This window comes from Hyla sarda, chromosome 4, assembly GCF_029499605.1.
Source record: "Hyla sarda isolate aHylSar1 chromosome 4, aHylSar1.hap1, whole genome shotgun sequence".
NCBI classification, from domain to species: domain Eukaryota; kingdom Metazoa; phylum Chordata; class Amphibia; order Anura; family Hylidae; genus Hyla; species Hyla sarda.
This window is the reverse complement of record NC_079192.1, coordinates 348,140,571-348,163,053: the sequence shown is the minus strand read 5'-3', so window position 1 is coordinate 348,163,053 and position 22,483 is coordinate 348,140,571.

Genomic DNA, 22,483 nt, shown 5'->3' with positions numbered 1-22,483 from the left:
TCAAGATAACAAAATGCTATTGCATGCTGGGATACCTTGAACGTCACAACAAACTATGGAAGGGATTGGCTCAAGCCCGCATCAGTCTCCGATCCACCAATGTATTTGCAGAGTAGAAACTCTATGGTGATTTCCTGTTTAGTGACATCATACAGGGGAGGTTATAAAACCCCATGCTCGGCTCCTACACACGCCATTTGCCCTAAAACCCTTGAGAAAGCCACCTGTTGGTGGTGAAATGTCGGGGTGGCGATGTGTTTAGAGCTTTAAATTACAACAGTTTGGTCTCTCAATTTAATTTGCGGACTGCAGCCGCAATCCACTTTATAGTGGCATGTAGCTACATGCCTCATGAATTACTGAGCACATAACAGAGAGACCACTGGTTGGGTTTTAATATTAGGCACAGTATTAAAAGTTACGTTTTATTTCCAATTATTTAGTGAATGGTAAACTTAGGGTACTAGTGACCACGCCAGTGGTCAGTTGTAAATCTTGTGATAGCCAGTCAACTAAGTCCTCAGAACTTTGGGGGTTCAGGGTACGTGGCCTCTGAACACTGGCCATTCTAGGGCCAAAGGGAATCCTAGCACCATGACGGCCCCTGCGGGGTAGCCTCCCTCTGCCTGTCATTTTTTTGGTTAAATTTGCACAAGTGTCACACCAAATGTGATTTGCACTAGGGTGACACAATTTGCCCTGCAGGCAAAAAAAACTGGCAACTGGGAAGTGAACTGACAGTGACGACTGGTTTTATTTAACAGCCAAAAAAGGTATTTTATTTATTTATTTGCACAACTGTCACACCTAATGTGATTTGCACTAGGGTGACACAATTTGCCCTGCAGGCAAAAAAAACTGGCAACTGTGACACCTAATTTGCACAACTGTCACACCTAATGTGATTTGCACTAGGGTGACACAATTTGCCCTGCAGGCAAAAAAAAAATGGCAACTGTGACGTGAACTGACAGTGACGACTGGTTTTAGTTAACAGCCAAAAAAGGTTTTTTTATTTTTTATTTGCACAACTGTCACACCTAATGTGATTTGCACTAGGGTGACACAATTTGCCCTGCAGGCAAAAAAAAAAACTGGCAACTGTGACGTGAACTGACAGTGACGACTGGTTTTATTTAACAGCCAAAAAAGGTATATTTTTTTTATTTGCACGACTGTCACACCTAATGTGATTTGCACTAGGGTGACACAATTTGCCCTGCGGGCAAAAAAACCTGGCAACTGTGACGTGAACTGACAGTGACGACTGGTTTTATTTAACAGCCAAAAAAGTTTTTTTTTATTTTTATTTGCTCAACTTTCACACCAAATGTGATTTGCACTAGTGTGACAATGAGCAAAAAAGCTTGCCAGTGGAGTTCCCCTTTTAAGCAGTGTCCCCAACCAGGGTGCCTCCAGCAGTTGCAAAACACACGGACTGATATATTTCAGCCCTTTGAATACTGTAGTAGTTAGTTGCTTTAAAGAAAAAAAGCTTGCCAGCGGAGTTCCCCTTTTATGCAGTAATCCCCAACCAGGGTGCCTCCAGCTGTTGAAAAACACACGGACTGATATCTTTCAGCCCTTTGAATACTGTAGTAGTTAGTTGATTGAAGGAAGTTAAGTTTTATACTGGAGTACCCCTTTTAACCAGCGGTTCCCTCCCAACCAGGGTGCCTCCAGCTGTTGCAAGACACACGGACTGATATCTTTCAGCCCTTTGAATACTGTAGTAGTTAGTTGCTTGAAGGAACTTAAGTTTGATTCTGGAGTACCCCTTTTAACCAGCGGTTCCCTCCCAACCAGGGTGCCTCCAGCTGTTGCAAGACACACGGACTGATATCTTTCAGCCCTAAAAAGGGCTTTTTTGGGTGCTGTCCTTAAAGCAGATGTTACACTAGTGCTTTAGAAGTAAACTGGACCCTGAATACACCACCTAGCAGCAACCTAGCTATCGCTTTCCCTATACAGCAGGAGCAGCTTCTCTGACCCTCCACTTCCTAAGCCTGCAGCATGCTGAAATGGCATCCGTGCAAGAGGTAGGAGGGTCTGGAAGGGAGGGACTGCTTCTGATTGGCTGTAATGTGTCTGCTGACTCTGACTCACAGGGTCAAAGTTTACTGCAATGTTAATGTATAGGGGGCGGATCGAGCTTCACATATGTTCGCCCGGCGATGCGAACGCGAACATGCTAAATTCGCCGGGAACTGTTCGCCGACGAAGAATTCGCAACATCTCTAGTCTACAGCCGTCACACCTCCCCTCCATTCATGTCTTCCCATAGAAATGAATGGAGGGGGCAGGGCATGGCGTCACGAACACGGAAGCTTCCATGTTCTGGATGCTGCTGGCCTGGAGATTGCGGGGGTCCTTTCGCCTTTGGATAGGGGATAAGATGTTTTTCAGGTGGACTACATACAGGAATACTTATTATAAGTGATAGCCAGCATGGGTTTACTAAGGATAGAAGTTGTCAAACCAACCTAATTTGCTTTTATGAAGATGTGAGTACAAGCCTTGATAGAGGAATGGCTGTGGATATAGGGGGAAATTTATCAAAACCTGTCCAGGGGGAAGTTGCTGAGTTGCCCATAGCAACCAATCAGATTACTTCTTTCATTTTTCACAGTTTTGATAAATCTCCCCAATGGTGTTTTTGGATTTTGCAAAAGCATTTGATACTGTCCTTCATAGATGTCTGATAGGTAAGTTCTTTTGGTTTGGAAATTTTGGTTTGTGATTGGATTGAAAACTGGCTTAACCCCTTAAGGACCAGGCCCATTTTGGCCTTAACCCCTTAAGGACCCAGCCCAAATATACCTTAAGGACCCGGCCATTTTTTTAACATCTGACCACTGTCACTTCAAGCATTAATAAATCTGGGATGCTTTTACCTTTCATTCTGATTCCGAGATTGTTTTTTCGTGACATATTCTACTTTATGTTAGCAGTAAAAATTTTTCGATACTTGTATCATTTCTTGGTGAAAAATTCCAAAATTTGATGAAAAAATTGAAAATTTTGAATTTTTTTTTAACTTTGAAGCTCACTGCTTATAAGGAAAATGAATATTTCAAATAAATTATATATTGATTCACATATACCATATGTCTACTTCATGCTTGCATCATAAAGTTGACAAGTTTTTACTTTTGAAAGACATCAGAGGGCTTCAAAGTTCAGCAGCAATTTTCCAATTTTTCACAAAATTTTCAAAATCAGATTTTTTCAGGGACCAGTTCTGTTTAGAAGTGGATTTGAGGGGCCTTCTTATTAGAAATACCCCATAATTGACACCATTATAAAAACTGCACCCCTCAAAGTATTCAAAATGACATTCAAAGGGTTTGTTAACCCTTTTGGTGTTTCACAGGAATAAACAACAATTATTTACCCTGGAATGGGTTAGGGTCAATTAAACATAACACCATTGACCCAGGGACAAGACCCTGGGTCACTAATACCCTTCTTAATCCCACCCCCTAAAACTTAACTTTTATTAAAGTAACAATAATAATAGTGATATGGTGATCAACTGAATTAAAATAGACCTCCTTGTGTGTATATAACTATATAATTGGTGAACTATGAGCTGGTTGCTTCCTAGTGGTAAGTCACAGCTAGTGATCTGCAGTATCACTGGTTAATGAGACACAAAGGAGGTTTTGATAAAAACTGAATATGCCCCCTCTACACATGCCCATTTCCCTCCTGAAGACGTTGCTGCTGCAATGAAACGTGTAGAGGGGGCATATTCAGTTTTTATCAAAACCTCCTTTGTGTCTCATTAACCAGTGATACTGCAGATCACTGGCTGTGACTAACTACTAGGAAGCAACCAGCTCATAGTTCACCAATTATATAGTTATATACACACAAGGAGGTCTATTTTAATTCAGTTGATCACCATATCACTATTGTTATTGTTACTTTAATAAAAGTTAAGTTTTAGGGGGTGGGATTAAGAAGGGTATTAGTGACCCAGGGTCTTGTCCCTGGGTCAATGGTGTTATGTTTAATTGACCCTAACCCATTCCAGGGTAAATAATTGTTGTTTATTCCTGTGAAACACCAAAAGGGTTAACAAACCCTTTGAATGTCATTTTGAATACTTTGAGGGGTGCAGTTTTTATAATGGTGTCAATTATGGGGTATTTCTAATAAGAAGGCCCCTCAAATCCACTTCTAAACAGAACTGGTCCCTGAAAAAATCCGATTTTGAAAATTTTGTGAAAAATTGGAAAATTGCTGCTGAACTTTGAAGCCCTCTGATGTCTTTCAAAAGTAAAAACTTGTCAACTTTATGATGCAAGCATGAAGTAGACATATGGTATATGTGAATCAAGGGTCTTGTCCCTGGGTCAATGGTGTTATGTTTCACAGGAATAGCTGCAATTTGAAGGAGAAAATTCAAAATCTTCATTTTTTACACTCGCATGTTCTTGTAAACCCAGTTATTGCATTTTTACAAGGGGTAAAAAGAGAGAAATTTTCTTAAAATGTGTAACCCAATTTCTCTCGAGTAAGGAAATACCTCATATGTGTATGTCAAGTGTTCGGCGGGCGCAGTAGAGGGCTCATAGGGGAAGGAGCAACAGTGGCATTTTGGAGAGTGAGTTTTTCTGAAATGGTTTTTGGGGGGCATGTCACATTTAGGAAGCAAAAAAAAAAAAAAAAACACATGGCATACCATTTTGGAAACTAGACCCCTTGAGGAACGTAACAGAGAATAAAGTGAGCCTTAATACGCCACAGGGTTTTCATGACTTTTGCATATGTAAAAAAAATATATATATTTTTCACTAAAATGTGTGTTTCCCCCCAAATTTCACATTTTTGCAAGGGTTAATAGCAGAAAATACCCCCCAAAATTTGTAACCCCATCTCTTCTGAGTATGGAAGTACCCCATAAGTTGACCTGAAGTGCACTACAGGCGAACTACAATGCTCAGAAGAGAAGGAGTCATATTTGGCTTTTTGAGAGCAAATTTTGCTCAGGGAGCATGTTGCATTTAGGAACCCTTATGGTGCCAGAACAGCAAAAAAAAAACACATGGCATACCATTTTGGAAACTAGACCCCTTGAGGAACGTAACAAGGAATAAAGTGAGCCTTAATACCCCACAGGGGTTTCACGACTTTTGCATATGTAAAAAAATATATTTTTTTTCCACTAAAATGTGTGTTTCCCCCCAAATTTCACATTTTTGCAAGGGTTAATAGTAGAAAATACCCCTCAAAATTTGTAACTCCATCTCTTATGAGTATGGAGGTACCCCATAAGTTGACCTGAAGTGCACTACGGGTGAACTACAATGCTCAGAAGAGAAGGAGTCATATTTGGCTTTTTGAGAGCAAATTTTGCTCGGGGAGCATGTCGCATTTAGGAAGCCCCTATGGTGCCAGAACAGCTAAAAACCCCACATGGCATACCATTTTGGAAACTAGACCCCTTGAGGAACGTAACAAGCAATAAAGTGAGCCTTAATACCCCACAGGGGTTTCACGACTTTTGCATATGTAAAAAATATATATATTATTTTCACTAATATGTGTGTTTCCCCCCAAATTTCACATTTTTTCAAGGGTTAATAGCAGAAAATACGCCCCAAAATTTGTAACCCCATCTCTTCTGAGTATGGAGGTACCCCATAAGTGGACGTCAAATGCACTGCAGGAGCGCTACAATGCTCAGAAGAGAAGGAGTCACATTTGCTAATTTTGCTGAAATGGGGGGGGGGGGGGGGGGGCATGTCGCATTTACTGCCAGAAAAGCCCAAAAAAATAAATTTGTAAATACATTTCTTTGGAAAAAGGACATACCTCATATCTGGGCGTAAAACGGATCTCCGGGTGCACACTGGTCACGGAGGAACAGGAGGGCAGTCAGGGGCCTTGAGCTTCTGCCTATGGAGCCAGAACAGTGTGACCCCCCCCCCCTCAAGGGGCATTATATGGGGTACACTAATAACTAACAAGGGGTACAGTGGGACGTAAAAGGATAAAACAGGTTATGTTCCCAGAATGATGACTTAGAGCATAGCCAAAACTTAAAAATATGCCCACCCCAAACCCTATGCTCTGAATCATCATTCTGGGAATGTGATGTGTGTGGCCGTCCCTAACCTGTTGCCTCAAATGCGCACCCCGCTCAGGTGGAGAGGGAGCGCTGCGCATTTGAGGCAACATAAAAAGTCCCCGATGATAGTGACTCAGTGACCCATGACCCACAGAAAAAAATACCCCCAGAGGTCTTATCAGTTTTTTTATGAGAGTTTTTTGGGCAATTTAGTGGTTTTATGGGGTTAAAACTTGGAATGTACCCTGGACTTGGTACATTGGGGTCAAATTATGGAAAATTAAAATGAAAAGGGAAAATTTAGTACTGCATGGAAGTGTGATACTCCCTGAAGCAGTTTTTAATGCAGAGGCCCGGATGATAAGGGCAAGTGTCACATTGATAGGTGGTGTCCTTCCGAATCCCCCTCCTGTTACACACTCTGCATTTTTTTCTGGGATCGTCTTTTCTTTCCAGTGTGGGGGACCTCACATGTAAAGTGTTGGCCTGGGACGATCCTGGCACCTATAACTTCAGTTCCTTGGGAAGTCCGGCCTGCTCTTTCCCGGTCAGCAAAGATCAGGACCTTTAGGACTTCTTCTTGGAACTGAAGGTATGTCCCTGTGTTGCCAGCGTTCTGGTACAGTACAAAAGAGTTGTACATGGCAACCTGTACCAAGTAGACCGCAACTTTCTTGTACCATACACGTGTTTTCCGCATGGCGTTATATGGCTTCAGGATTTGATCAGAAAGATCCCCATATACCGATTGTAGTCCAGAATACAATCGGGCTTGAGAACCGTTGTTGTGGTACCTCGCACAGGGACAGGTGAGCTGCTGTTACCATGAATAGTGGTCAGCATAAGGACATCCCTCTTATCCTTATACTTGACCAGCAACAGGTTTTCATGGGTAAGGGCACGGGACTCACCCTTGGGCATAGGTGTCTGAACAAAATTTAGAGGGAGGCCTCTCTGATTCTTCCGCACGGTCCCACAAGCGGACGTCGATCTGGCGGCAAGGGATGTGAAGAGAGGGATGCTGGTATAAAAGTTGTCCACGTACACATGGTAACCCTTATCCAGCAATGGGTACATAAGGTCCCAAACGATTTTCCCGCTAACACCCAGAGTGGGGGAACAATCTGGGGGTTCAATACGTGAATCTCGTCCCTCATACACCCTAAACTTGAGAGTGTACCCTGAGGTACTCTCACAAAGTTTATATAGCTTCACGCCATATTGCGTCCGCTTCGAGGGAATATACTGGCGGAAGATGAGTCTCCCCTTAAAACTGATGAGAGACTCATTTACAGAGAGCTCCCTAAGCGGTACATAGGCCTCCAAAAATTTGGCCCCAAAGTGATCGATGACCGGCCTCACTTTGTAAAGCCGGTCATAGGTGGGATCACTTCGGGGTGGACATGCCGCATTATCTGCATAATGAAGGCATTTCCGAATGGCCTCGAACCGCTTCCGTGCCATGGCCATACTGTAAAGCGGGGTCTGGTATAGGACGTCCCCGCTCCAGTACTGCCTGACACTTGGCTTTTTGACCAGGCCCATGTGCAGCACGAGGCCCCAAAATGTCCTCATTTCGGCTGCACTGATGGCGTACCATTCATTGGACCTGGCCAAAAAAGAATCAGGGTGGTGGGCGATGAACTGCCTGGCATACAGATTTGTCTGCTCCACCATGTGATTGACCAGGCTGTCACTGAAAAAATAACTGAAAAAGTCAAATTCAGTGAACCCAGCCGTGTCAATCCAGATTCCGGAGTCGCCAACAAACTCCGGAATCCGTGGCTGATAACCCTCTGGGGGTCTCCAGACAGGTTCACCGGAAGGGAGCTCCGGTAAAATTGCCTGGGGGGTCGGACTTCTAGTACGAGCGGCATCACCACTCGCACTAGTGCCAGCCACTGGGGCACTTTCATGGGGGGTGCATGGCCTCGTCTGGCGGCGTCTCCACCGCCATGCAGGGGGCTCATCATCAGTACTAGATGATGAGGAGGACGATGAAGAACACAGGAATGTTGGATCTTCATCGTCCTCACTGACAGATTCGGAGTCGGAGGCAAGAAAAGCGTATGCCTCCGCTACCGAAAATGCCCGGCGAGCCATCGCCTTTTTCTACGGTGTGTGGCGGGGAATTATGTAGTGTGTGTGCTTGGTGTATACTATATATAATGGTGTGTGATTAGAAATCACACACCGTTATATGAACAAAAATAAAAAGCTGCGGGCAAAAAAAAAATGGGGGGCCAAATGCAGCGCCCTGAACCCCTAATAGGGCCCGGGTCAAGCTAAAAAATCTCAGGCAGACCCTTGGGGACCTATTAGGGGGTCAGGGGGGGGGATTTTTTTTAAATGTTTTTTTTTACTGTTTTACACTATTTTTTCCTACCTTTCCCTGGGGGGTTTTCTGTCTCTGCTCTATGGGGGATCGTCGGTCCTGAGGGGGCTCCAATCCTCACAGGGGGGGGGGGTCCCTGGCACCTTCGAGCAGTTTTGCCCGCTGACTGAACTCAGCTAACGGTCAGAGCTGCAAGAAGATGCAGTTAACCCCTCCCCCGCCGGCTGCTATTCCAGCCAATAGCAGCGCTCCTGGGGGGGGGTGACGAAATCGCCACCTCCCCATAGATACAGTGGGTGATAGGGGGTGTATTGTACACCCCTGATCACCTTGTATCTTCGAGTCAGCGGGTCACACGTGACCCGTATGACCCGAATCGCGGCAGATCGTTAGTGTGAATTCACCAACGATCTGCCGCGATCGCCGACATGGGGGGGGTCTAATGACCCCCCTGGGCATTTGCGCGGGATGCCTGCTGAACGATATCAGCAGGCATCCCGGTCCCTGCCCGGCGTGCGGCGGGGACCGAAATTCCCACAGGCGTATGGATACGCCCTGGGTCCTTAAGTACCAGGACATCAAGGCGTATCCATACGCCCTAGGTCCTTAAGTGGTTAAGGACCAGAACATTTTTTGCACATGTGACCATTGTCACTTTAAGCATTAATAACTCTGGGATGCTTTTATCTTTCATTCTGATTCCGAGACTGTTTTTTCGTGACATATTCTACTTTATGTTAGTGGTAAAATTTCATCGATACTTGCATAATTTCTTGATGAAAAATTCCCAAATTTGATGAAAAAATTGAAAATTTTGCATTTTTCTAACTTTGAAGCTCTCTGCTTGTAAAGAAAATAGACATTCCAAACAAATTATATATTGATTCACAAATACAATATGTCTACTTTATGCTTGCATCATAAAGTTGACATGTTTTTTACTTTTGGAAGACATCAGAGGGCTACAGCAGCAATTTTCAAATTTTAAAAAAAAAATTCAAAATCTGCATTTTTCATGGACCAGTTCAGTTTTGAAGTGGATTTGAAGGGCTTTCTTATTAGAAATACCCTACAAATGACCCCATTATAAAAACTGCACCCCTCAAAGTATTCAAAATGACATTCAGTAAGTGTGTTAACCCAAAATGCTGCTTTCCCCCCAAATTTTACATTTTTACAAGGGGTAATAGTAGAAAATGTCCCCCAAAATTTGTAACCCCATCTCTTCTGAGTATGGAAATACCCCATGTGTGGACGTCAAGTGCAGTGCGGGTGCTCAGAAGAGAAGGAGTCACATTTGACTTTTGGAAAGCAAATTTTGCTGAAATGGTTTTTGGGGGACATGTCCCATTTCGGAAGCCCCTATGGTGGCAGGACAGCAAAAAAAACCTCACATGGGATACTATTTTGGAAACTACACCCCTCAAGGAACCTAACAAGGGGTCCAGTGAGCCTTAACACTCCACAGGTGTTTGACGACTTTTCGTTGTAAAATGCTGCTTTTCCACCAAATTTTAAATTTTTACAAGGGCAAATAGGGGAAAATGACCCCAAAATTTGTAACCCCATTTCTTCTGAGTATGGAAATACCCCATGTGTGGACGTAAAGTGCTCTGCTGGTGCACAACAATGCTCAGAAGAGAAGGAATGCCATTGAACTTTCGGAGAGTGAATTTGTTTGGAATGGGAGTCAGGGGCCATGTGTGTTTACAAAGCCCCCCGTAGTGCCAGAACAGTGGACACCCCCCACATGTGACCCCATTTTGGAGACTACACCCCTCACAGAATTTAATAAGGGGTGCAGTGAGTATTTACACCCCACTGGCATTTGACAGATCTTTGGAATAGTGGGCTGTGCAAATATAAAATTAAATTTTTCATTTTCACGGACGACTGTTCCAAAAATCTGTCAGACACCTGTGGGGCGTAAATGCTCACTGTACCCCTTATTACATTACATGAGGGGTGTAGTTTCCAAAATGGGGTCACATGTGGGGGGAGTCCATTGTTCTGGCACTATGGGGGCTTTGTAAACACACGTGGCCTTCAATTTCAGACACATTCTCTCTCCAAAATCCAAAATCCCAAAGCTCCTTCTCTTCTGAGCATTGTAGTGCGCCAGCAGAGCACTTTACATCCACATATGGGGTATTTTCTTACTCAGAAGAAATGGGGTTACAAATTTTGGGGGTCTTTTTTCCTATTTTCCCTTGTGAAAATGAAAAATTTAGGGTAACACCAGCATTGTAGTGACATTTTTTTTTTCATTTTCCCATCCAACTTTAATGAAAATTTGTCAAACACCTGTGGGGTGTTAAGGCTCACTATACCCCTTGTTACGTTCCATGAGGGGTGTAGTTTCCAAAATGGGGTCACATGTGGGTATTTATTTTTTTGCGTTTATGTTAGAACCGCTGTAAAATCAGCCACCCCTGTGCAAATCACCAATTTAGGCCTCAAATGTACATAGTGCGCTCTCACTCCTGAGCCTTGTTATGCGCCCGCAGAGCATTTTACGCCTACATATGGGGTATTTCCGTATTCGGGAGAAATTGCGTTACAAATTTTGGGGGTCTTTTTTTTGCTTTTTCCGCTTGTGAAAATATGAAGTATGGGGCAAAACCAGCATGTTAGTGTAAAAAAATAAAAAATTTTACACTAACAGGCTGGTGTAGACCCCAACTTTTCCTTTTAATAAGGGGTAAAAGGAAAAAAAGCCCCCCAAAATTTGTAGTGCAATTTCTCCCGAGTACGGAGATACCTCACATGTGGCCCTAAACTGTTTCCTTGAAATACGACAGGACTCTGAAGTGAGAGAGTGCCATGCGCATTTGAGGACTAAATTAGGGATTGCAAAGGGGTTGACATAGGGGTATTCTACACCAGTGATTCCCAAACAGGGTGCCTCCAGCTGTTGCTAAACTCCCAGCATGACTGGACAGTCAGTGGCTGTCCGGAAATGCTGGGAGTTGTTGTTTTGCAACAGCTGGAGGCTCTGTTTTGGAAACACTGCCGTACAATAAATTTTTTATTTTTATTGGGGGGGACAGTGTAAGGAGGTGTATATGTAGTGTTTTACCCTTTATTAATGTGTTAGTATATTGTAGTGTTTTTAGGGTACATTCCCACTGGCGTGTTACGATGAGTATCCCGCTAGGAGTTTGTGCTGCGGCAAAAAATTTGCCGCAGCCCAAACTTGAAGCAAGAAACTTACTGTAAACCTGCCTGTGTGAATGTACCCTGTACATTCACATGGGGGGCAAACCTCCAGCTGTTTCAAAACTACAACTCTCAGCATGGACTGACAGACCGTGCATGCTGGGAATTGTAGTTTTGCAACAGCTGGAGGCATACTGGTTGGAAAACCTTCAGTTAGGTTCTGTTACCTAACTCAGTATTTTCCAACCAGTGTGCCTCCAGCTGTTGAAAAACTACAACTCCCAGCATGTACTGATCACCAAAGGGCATGCTGGGAGATGTAGTTATGCAACTGCTGGAGGTACGCAACGACAACTCCCAGCATGCCGAGACAGCTGTTTGCTTTTTGGGCATGCTGGGATTTGCAGTTTTGCAACATCTGGAGGGCTATAGTTTAGAGACCACTGCACAGTGATCTCCAAACTGTGGTCCTCCAGATGTTGCAAAACTACAAATCCCAGCATGCCCAGACAGCAAACTGCTATATGGGCATGATGGGAGTTGTAGTTTTGCAAAATCTAGAGTGTTACAGTATAGAGATCATTGCAAAGTGATCTCCAAACTGTGGCACTCCAGCTGTTGCAAAACTACAACTCCCAGCATGCCAAAACAGCTGTCTGGGCATGCTGGGAGTTGTAGTTTTGCAATATCTGGAGGGCTACAGGTTAGAGACCACCGTATAGTGGTGACTGTAGCCCTCCAGATGTTGCTAGGCAACTTACCGGCTTCCGTACGATCCAGGGAGCCGCATAGCCGTCCTCTTCTACCGCCCGCTGCCATCACCGACGCATAAGTGGACTTCGGCGCCGGTCGTTTCTGCCTGGCCAATTGTGGGTGGGCAGAACGGGGAAAACTAAAGTAAACCCCCCCCCCCCCGCCCCCCGATCTGCTATTGGTTGTCGCTTTTGACGCCCAATAGCAGGGATAGGAGGGGTGGCACCCCTGCCACCTCACTCCTATCCCTTCAGGGGGATCATGGGTGTCTTAGACAACCGTGATCTCCCTTATATTCCGGGTCACCGGGTCCCCATAGACCCGTAGACCCAGAATAGGCGCAAATCGCAAGTGTGAATTCCCTTGCAATTTGCGCCGATCGCCGACATGGGGGGGTCTGATGACCCCCCCCCCCTCAGCATTTGCGCGGGGTGCCTGCTGATCGATATCAGCAGTCACCCCGGTACCCGTCCGGCGCGCAGCGGGGACCGAAATTCTCCATGACGTACGCGTACGTCGTTGGTCCTTAAGTACCAGGGAGCTAGGACGTACGTGTACGTCCATGGTCCTTAACAGGTTAAGGACCATACACAGAGAGTGGTGGTCAATGATTCGTACTCTGGTCCCTGGTTATTAGTGGTGTAACCCAAGGTTCAGTACTGGACCCACTAGTGAAACTGGGAGAGTTAATGGTAGAGAAGGCTCTGGGTGTACTTATAGATCATAGACTACAGAACAGCATGCAATGTCAGGCAGCTGCTTCTATGGCTAGCAGGATATTGTCATGTATCAAAAGAGGCATAGACTTAAGGCATAATACTACCCCTTTATAAAGCATTGGTACGGCATCACCTGGAATCACCTGTTTAGTTTTGTACACATAAAAGGGGGGTTGTGCAGCATTGGCATAGAACATCTTAGCTATGAGGAAAGATTAAAAGAATTACATTTGTTTAGTCTTGAGTAAAGACGTTTAAGGGGGGATATGATCAACATATATATGAGTATATAAATGGCCCATACAATAAATATGGGGAAAATCTGTTCCAGGTTAAACACCCTCAAAGGACAAGGTGGCACTCCCTCTGTCTGAAGAAGAAAAGGTTTAGTATCAAGGGGCGACAAGCCTTCTTTACCATAAGAACTGTGAATTTATGGAACAGTCTACCTCATTCATTAAACCACACGGTCAATGGCATATATGTAAATACTACCGGTAATTCTGTTTTCTCGTAATCACAACAGCACCACCAGAGAGAGATGGACTCCTCCCCTAGGGACAGGAAACCTAGAGCACAAAAGGAAGTACAACCCTTCATAGCCTCAGTGAATTGCCAAGACCCAAGAATTGCCTAACTACTGGTTAGAAGGTTAGAATACAACAGAAAAAAAAAAACAAAGTCATTGAAAAGAAACAAAAATCCTCTACACACTTTTTTTTATTTGTAACACCCATGTGCATCTCATGGTGCTGTCGTGACTATGAAGAAACAGAATTCGGTGAGTTATTACCGGCTTTCCACCCCGTCACGACAGCACCACCAGAGAAAATACCAGAGAAAACCAACAAGGGTAAGACCAACGTCTGAAGGACTTTACTCCCAAAGAACATAGAAGAGAAATCATCAAAGTTTAGTCTGTAGTGGCAAAAAAAAAGGATGCCGAGTCGACCAGGTGGCTACTCTGCAAATTTTCTTAATAGAGACCCCCTTCCTTTCTGCCCAAGAAGAGGCTACAGCCCTAGTAGAGTGGGCTTTTAAATAAACCAGAGGAGGTAACCCTGCTACATGATAAGCTGAAGAAATAGCTTGATGGATCCACCTAGAGATAGAATTGGCCCCTGAATAGGATCCATGTGTGTGAGAGTGACATGGCCCTCAGACAGGAAAACCATGTCCTCTGCAGCCAAAAAGGAGCAATCAAAACAACTCTCGCTCTGTCCTCCCTGATGACCCTAGGGATGAGCACAAGTGGAGGAAAAGCATAAGCTAGATCCCAATCCCATCTCTGGATAGAGAATCTGTCTACTTGCCTGTTCTGTCTGGTAGCAAACAGATCCACTTGGAGTCTGCCCCATAATTCTGAAATCTTCAGAAAAATTTTGGGATTCAACTGCCACTCTCCCTGACAAATTTTATGCCGGCTCAGGGAGTCTGCCCTGATGTTAAAATCTCCCTTCAAATGAACTACCAAGATAGACCTCTACTGAGTCTCTGCAAAGGATAGGACCTATAAATATAATGACATAAAGCGAGAACTCCTAGTGGTCCCTTGTCTATTAAAAAAGGATACTGCAGTAGTATTATCTGAGAGAATCTTAACATCACAACCCCGGATAGAGGGACCTAGGGCCTAAAGGGCACAAAATATTGCCATCAATTCTTTGTAATTGGACAATGGATGTTGAACTCCTACATCCTAAACCCCCTGGAGGTCTTTCCTACCCATATCTACCCCCCTCCCAACCCTCAGGGACTTCCATCTGTGGTAATAATAATAGGATGTTCAATTTTCCAGTCTAGGCCCAAGCACAAATTTTCTTCCACCAACCACCATCCAAGAGAGGATACTACCAACTGGGGCAAAACAATAATTTTTTCTAACCCCTCCTGAGTCCCATCACATTGATTTAACAGTTCTAGCTGTAGAGCTCTAGAGTGGTATTAAGCCTAGGGCATTGTAGGAATGGCTGATGTGAAGAGCCCTAGCAGGGACATACCCTTCCTAATGGAGAAACGAGTGGTGGCAAAAACCTCTTTGGCAAGCACCTGGACCTTCTCTATCTTTTGTGTAGGAAGGAAGGATTTTTGCAGGGTAGAATCTAAAACAAACCCAGCTTCTCTAAAATCTTCAAAGTATGGCCTACAAAGCACTGTACCTTGGGGGCGTGGTTTGGATGCCTTGCTAGACAGTTGCACGTGCCGGAGCTTCCGCTGCCTTGGCTGAATTAACCCTGAATTCCCTACCCTCTCATGCTCCGGGTGCACTGTCCCTCCGTTGCCATTGCTGTCCTTAGGTGCCTCTCTGATGGCATGGTGATCCGTCCTGCCGTGGGAGCTGGAGCTGCAGCCGACGGCCTGGTCTCTCCTGTGGCAGGCTGCTGTGGAGTCTCCATTGCAGCTGCTGCTGTTGCATTTTGGTGGGTCCGGGGGATCCTGGTGCCGGGATCGGATTCTTCAGGCCTCGTGGAGTCCGCCTTCTTCTGACTTCGGGGTGTGGCTTCTGATCTCTGTGGCAACTCCCGCACTTGGCTCTGGCTATTCTGGCCCTCTCCCCCTGCTGCTCTCTGCTGCTTCTCCTACACCGCTGCTCTTGACTTATATTGCTTCCCCCTAGCTGAAGTGGCTGGCCTTGGGAGTTCTCTACTGCAAATATAGTGAGTACTACTTGGACCTGCAGTTCTGGGCTCTCTGCGGGCATCCGTCTGCCCTGGCTGTTAGTGAGCTTGCTGGGTCTCGTACTCCTTGGCATTGGTCATACCTTTTGCTTTGCTTCCCTGTCTGCCTGGCTGAAGTTATGGGGGCCCCCAGAGAAGAAATAAAAAGTCTAAAATGGTGGCTGAGGCTTCCAGGCAGTCCTCTGATGAGAACAACTCTTCTGAGGATGGCCGCTCTCAGTCCTGTAGTCCATCTCAACAGAATCCTAGTGCTGTGACTCTGCTCTCCACTAAGGTGTCAGCGCATGCAGCTAAGGCGCTCAGCCAGTTTTCCAGACCGGGATGAGAGTCCCCCAAGCCCTCCCTGCCCCTGTTTGAGGGCTCCCCTAGTCCTCCTTCTCCCCATTCTCCAGAGCACTCATGGTATGATGCCTCGGCCATTGATCAGAAGTTCTCAGATGTGTTGTCGGCTATCACTGTATGCAAGGTCATTGTGGTCTCTAAGATGGATGAATTGAAACAGGAGTATGTTATTTTTCACCAAGAGATGCAAAAAGTCAAGGAGCATACAGTGGAGGTGAAGCGCAGAGTTTCTAGTATTGAGGACACTTTGCAACCCATTCCCCAGCAGATTGCTACCCTGCACCATCAAGTCAAGGGGATGGCAGAGAGGGCCAATGATTTTGAGAATCGCCTCAGGTGCAATAATATCTGCCTGGTTGGCCTTCTGGAGTGGGTAGAGGGTTCCGATGCAGTGGCCTTTCTGGAATCTTGGCTTAAGGAAATACTACCTGTGGATACGTTTCTGGACAAGTTGCTAAATTTTTGAGATCGGAAGACTATCCTAAGGTATGTGCGGATTAAAGGGGAAGTCCACTACAATAATAGCAGAGTGTCCTTTTATCCAGATTTTTAGGTGGAGCTTCATAAGCAGAGGTTCGCTTGCAGTTGAGCACCAAAATCCATGCTGTGTCCACCAGGCCTGAGAGTGGTGGACGGTACATCGGCTAGGTTCTTCACTTCTCCTACTGAAGCCTTGCAGTGGGTGGATGTGGCTCCCCCGGCATCTCCTCCAGACTGATCTACGCAGATGGCGGCAACTCATTCTCCCTGTGATTAGTTATGCTAGGGAGGTAGGCTTCCCCGGGTTAGAGGTTTCTTAGGTTTGTGCACCCTTTAGGGACTTGCGAGTTGGGGGACTTCCTTAGACAGTTTAGCCCTAGTTTCCTACAGTGGTCTTGGTGGCGGTGATTGCTGGAGTGTTTAGTTTAGTACCTTTCATTGCTCCATTATAGTTAGTGTTTAGGGTATAGGTCTATAAGCAGTTTTCCTTAGTGTTAGATAGGGTATTGTTGGGAATGTTAACTTCTGTTTCCTTGTACTTGTCTTTGCATGTGCCTGGTTTGTCTTTGTCTGTCTTGTTGGTGGTTGTGTGTGCTCCAGAGTCTCTCCTTTCTTGTGTGCGCTTTATGTGTTTTGTCCTGTACTAATCCTACAATTTGGTCACGATGGGGTCCCTTAGAATTTTAAGTTGGAATGTCAGCGGTGTGAATTCCAAATTTAAGAGGGCTCTATGTTTAGACTTTGTGAAGCGGTATCCCCCTCATTTGATATGCTTGCAGGAAACCCATATTACTGGTCATAAGGTGCTGGTTTTTAAACGGGCATGGATTGTGAGGGGTTACCACTCCTCATTCTACATTTGCTAGGGGAGTTACTGTGCTTGTATGGAAGACGCTCCTGCTGGTGGTGTCCCAGGTGGTCTGTGATCACTTTGGCAGATTTGTGATCCTACATGGCTCCCTCTTGTCTTTTAGTTTCACATTAGTGTCCTTGTATATCCCTCCTCTCTTTCAGGTTGGTGTACTTGAAATAATCACTGAAAAGTTGGTGTTGTTCCCCTCTGATTCTGTTCTTTTTATAGGTGACTTCATTACGGTCCCTGATCCTCAGGTTGATCGCACTGCTGCTGCAGACCCTGGCTCTTCCTTGTTCAACTCCTGGCTCCTGGCCTTACTGACGTGTGGAGATGGAAGCGCCCGTCTAAGTTTGTCTTCTCCTTCTATTCTTCGGTCCATAAGTCATTCTCAAGGATTGATCTTGCCCTTGCCTCGGCAGATCTTCTGTCTGCGGTAAGAAATATTATCTATACTAGTAGGGGGATCTCAGATCATTCTGCCATATTGTTAACCCTTAACTTAGGTCCCCATCCCTCCTCCCAGCTCTGGAGGATGCACCCAGGGTGGCTCCAGGCTGGGGCAGTGACTGAGGCATTAGGTGCGGCTCATGTCGATTACTGGGAAAATAATGCTGGTTATCCTGATACCCCAGTCAAGTGGGATAACTATAAGGCTGTGGTCAGGGGGGCCTTTGTTGGAGGGGTTGCAGGACAGAAGGAACTGCATGGGGATAGAGAGCGAGCTTTGCAGTCGGAGATCAGTGTCCTAGAGGCTGCAGTTGTCCGTGACCCATCCCCGGCTAATGAACAATCTTGGGCTAAGGCGCAGAGGACTTTGCTGATCTTGCAGAAGGCAAGGGTCCAGAAGAAGTTAGTGGATAGGGAGGCTGCCCTTTTTGAGTTTGGGGACAATAATGGGAAGTTGTTGGCCTACTTTACGAGGGCGAGTCGTCCAGTAGCTTCCATTCCTGGCATACAAGGTGTTGATGGGTTTCTAGTGCCTGATCCGGTGGGCATTCATGAGGTGTTGGATAAGTTCTGTTATTTGGGGGTGACGTTTCCCCTTCCATGGTGGCTTTCCTTCCCCTTAACTTGGACCCTCTCCTATCAAGTACTGAGGCTCAGCTCCAGTCCTGGTCATCCCTCCCATTGTCCTTGGCTGGTATAATTAATATATTTAAAATGATCTATCTCCCTAAGTTTCTGTACCTGTTTCATCTTTCCCCTATTTTTCCCCCTAAACGTTTATTTAACCTCTTAAGGACCCATGACGTACACGTACATCATGAGTCGGCTCCCGATCTATAACGCGGGGCCACGGCCGGGACCCGTGGTTAATAGCGTGCGGCATTGATCGCGGTGCCGCGCGCTATTAACCCTTTAGACGCGGCGTTCAAAGTTGAATGCCGCATCTAAAGTGAAAGTGAAAGCATGCCGGTTAGCTCAGGGAGCTGTTCGGGATAGCCGCAGCGAAATCGCAGCATCCCGAACAGCTTACAAGACAGCCAGAGGATCCCTACCTGCCTCCTCGCTGTCCGATCGCCGAATGACTGCTCAGTGCCTGAGATCCAGGCATGAGCAGTCAAGCGGCAGAATCATCGATCAGTGGTTTCTTATGAGAAATCACTGATCAATGTAAAAGATCAGTGTGTGCAGTGTTATAGGTCCCTATGGAAGATATAACACTTTAAAAAAAAAGTGAATAAAGATCATTTAGCACCTCTCCTATTAAACATATATGGTATCGCCGCGTGCGGAAATGTCCGAATTATAAAAATATATCGTTAATTAAACTGCACGGTCAATGGCGTATGCGCAAAAAAATTCCAAAGTCCAAAATGGTGTATTTTTGGTATTTTTTATACTTTTTCTATTATGAAAAAATGAATAAAAACCGATCAATAAGTCCTATCAATGCAAAAATTGTACCGCTAAAAACTTCAGATCACTGCGCAAAAAATTAGCCCTCAAACCGCCCCATACGCGGAAAAATAAAGTTATAGGGGTCAGAAAATGACAATTTTAAACGTATTAATTTTCCAGCATGTAGTTATGATTTTTTCCAGAAGTACGACAAAATCAAACCTATATAAGTAGGGTATCATTTTAATTGTATAGACCTACAGAATAAAGATAAGGTGTCATTTTTACCGAAAAATGTACTACATAGAAACGGAAGCCCCCAAAAGTTTCTTTTTCCAATTTTGTCTCACAATGATTTTTTTTTCCATTTCCCCGTAGATTTTTGGGTAAAATTACTGACGTCATTACAAACTAGAATTGGTGGCGCAAAAAATAAGCCATCATATACATTTTTAGGTGCAAAAGTGAAAGAGTTATGATTTTTTAAAGGAAAGGAGGAAAAAACGAAAATGCAAAAACGGAAAAACCCCGGGTCCTTAAGGGGTTAAACGATTGAATGGCATTATGAGATTCTTCTACTGGCAGGGCAAACCTCCCAGACTTGGTCAGGCTCTGCTCCAGGTGCCAAAGCAACAAGGTGTATTAGCAGCTCCTAATAAGCATAATTATTTTCTTGCCTCTCAGCTGGTGTATGCGGCCTGGCGGATCGACCTGGATCTCTCGAATGTTGCTATGGCCCTGGCCGGAGCTCTTATGGGATCATATGAAACTCTTACTAATACGCTGTACAGGTATTCTCCCCCGGTCCTATTAAAACTGTGACTGCGGTTTGGTCTCTTGTGTCTGGGTGATTTCTGCGGCTGGCTGTGTCTCCCAGGGCACCCCCTATAGGCGAATTATCATTTTGCTCACCTTAAGGGATTGGAGGCAGCTGGGTTCTGGGGCTCGCTTGGAATCAAATTTGCCTCTCATGTTTTTGCAAGGATCATTCCTTCCTATCCTTTTCTGAATTGCAGACCCAATTTTATGTGCCTGGGAGTGCCTTTTATAGGTATATCCAGTTGCAACATGCAGTTTGTGCTCAGTTTGGCATCCCTGGAGGTTGCCCCTGCATTTTCTGATGTTGAGCTGCTCCTGGGCACTACCGACCTTTCTAAGCCCCTTACCCAGTCTTACTGTCTTGCTTCAGTCTGTTTGCGACTGCATATGTGAACAGTGATCAGTGGAAGGAATTGGAGCTGTGTTACTATTCCACGGTTGTTGCCACGGTTGTTGCCAGTGCCAGAGATATGCTGATTCAATCCCGCTTCATTCTGCGCCTTTATTATACCCCTGTGATGTTGAAGCGGATTGGTGTCTCCCCCTCAGATATCTGTTTTAGGTGTGGGATTGAAGTGGGGACACTGTTTCATGCAGTATGGAGCTGTTCTTGTGTAGCCCTGTTTTGGAGGGAGGTTATGCAGTTCTTGGCGAAGGATTTAGAGTTCCTGTTCCTTTTGGTCCCGGAGATTTGTTTGTTGGGCCTTATTAATGATGTGGAATCGGGTTCCTACAGGCGTATTTTGATCCGCTTCCTCTTATTTTGTGCCAGTAAGGTGGTAGTCATGACTTAGATGGATACCAGTCGCCCCCCGTGCCCCCCCCTCTCACCAGGTGAATTGATATGATCAATAAGTATGTCCCATTGTGCCAGGCCCTCTATTGACAAGGTTTGGATGCCTTGGTTGCTCTTTTGGAGGCATGTGGGGTGTGTATTTGTGCCAGGCTGGTTATGTTCCAGGTTTGCACAGTGCTTGCCTACTCTTTTATTCCTGGCCTATGCTGTGTTCCTGTTGCCCACATACCATGTTCATTAAGCTGTAGGTGCCGGTGGCTGCTTTCCTGTAGCCCATTCTCTTTTTCTCATGTGGCTCTGGCTGGTGCTGCTGTGTTTTTTTCCCTGGATTTGTGTTATTCTTATTTATTGTGTTATGAAAATTGCAACAAAAACTAAACAAAGCACCATACCTTCTCTTCTGCGTCGACCACCTGTAGAGAATTGTCCAGATACAGTACAAAAATGCCCTCTCATGTGAGCCACCACCTCAGCAATCCAAGAGCTTCCAGTTATCTTCTTCCATTGTGTGTGTGTGTGTGTGTTGGGTTCTTTTGGGGGTGGACTGGTTAAACATAAGTCCACTATTCTTACAGCAGGAGAATTTGCACTTAGAGGACTGATCCCAGCTTCTATTCTGGTCCCTCCCTCCCCCAAAAACAAAAGGGCCGGTTGTGTTTGAGGGACAGGAAACCCTTTTATTTGTCTCCTGCCTTTTCCAATAAAACCATAAGGACAGATCAGAACAAAAGATCATCCTCACAGGGAATGGAACATAATTTAACCAAAAATCCACTCCGAAAAAGTCTCCTCCCCAGCTTTTAAGCCATCAGGCCCATCTTGCTGGATTCGCTAGGGCCCCTGAAAGGGTATTTTAACATACCTAAAACCTCAAAAGGCAATGAACCCTTTTTAGATACCTTGGCAATACCAACATCTATTCTAGGTGGCCTATCCAAATTCTTGGTATCAGCCTAATCAAAGGGGTATTTCCTTTTGATAGTCCTAGGGATAAATAACTTTTTATTTGGGCTCCCCCATTCTCTGCAATACAGTCTTATGTACGGAGAAAACTTTACATTTCCTAACTTTCAGTCCTTCAAACATTAAGGGGGAGATTTATCAAAACCTGTCCAGAGGAAACGTTGCCGAGTTGCCCATAGCAACCAATCAGATCACTTTCATTTTTGAAAAGTCCTCTGAAAAAAAAAAATGAAAAGATCTAATTGGTTCCTCTGGACAGGTTTTGATAAATCTCCCCCTAAGTCTTGAATGGATTTCTGCTCTTTTGCCTCTTCCATCTCCATGGCCAATCTGACCACCTTCACCAACTGGTCAGTATCTTCCACCAAAAACAAAGGCTTTCCTGACAAATCATCTTCAGATGATTGGGAATCTTCTCCTGCAAGGACACACAGAAAAAACAAAAACAAAAAACAACCACAGCAAAGGGGAGCAAAAGGGAAGAAAAATAACCAGGTATTCAGAATATATGTAATCTAGTCTGATTGAGCTGAAACAAAACCTTCTTCCTCTTCCACAATTATCAGGACAGAAGTGGTTACAACAGGCTGAGGTGGGTGTGGGATTGGGCAACAACCTTTTTAATTATTATTTTTTTTTACCATTTCTTGCATTTGTAACAA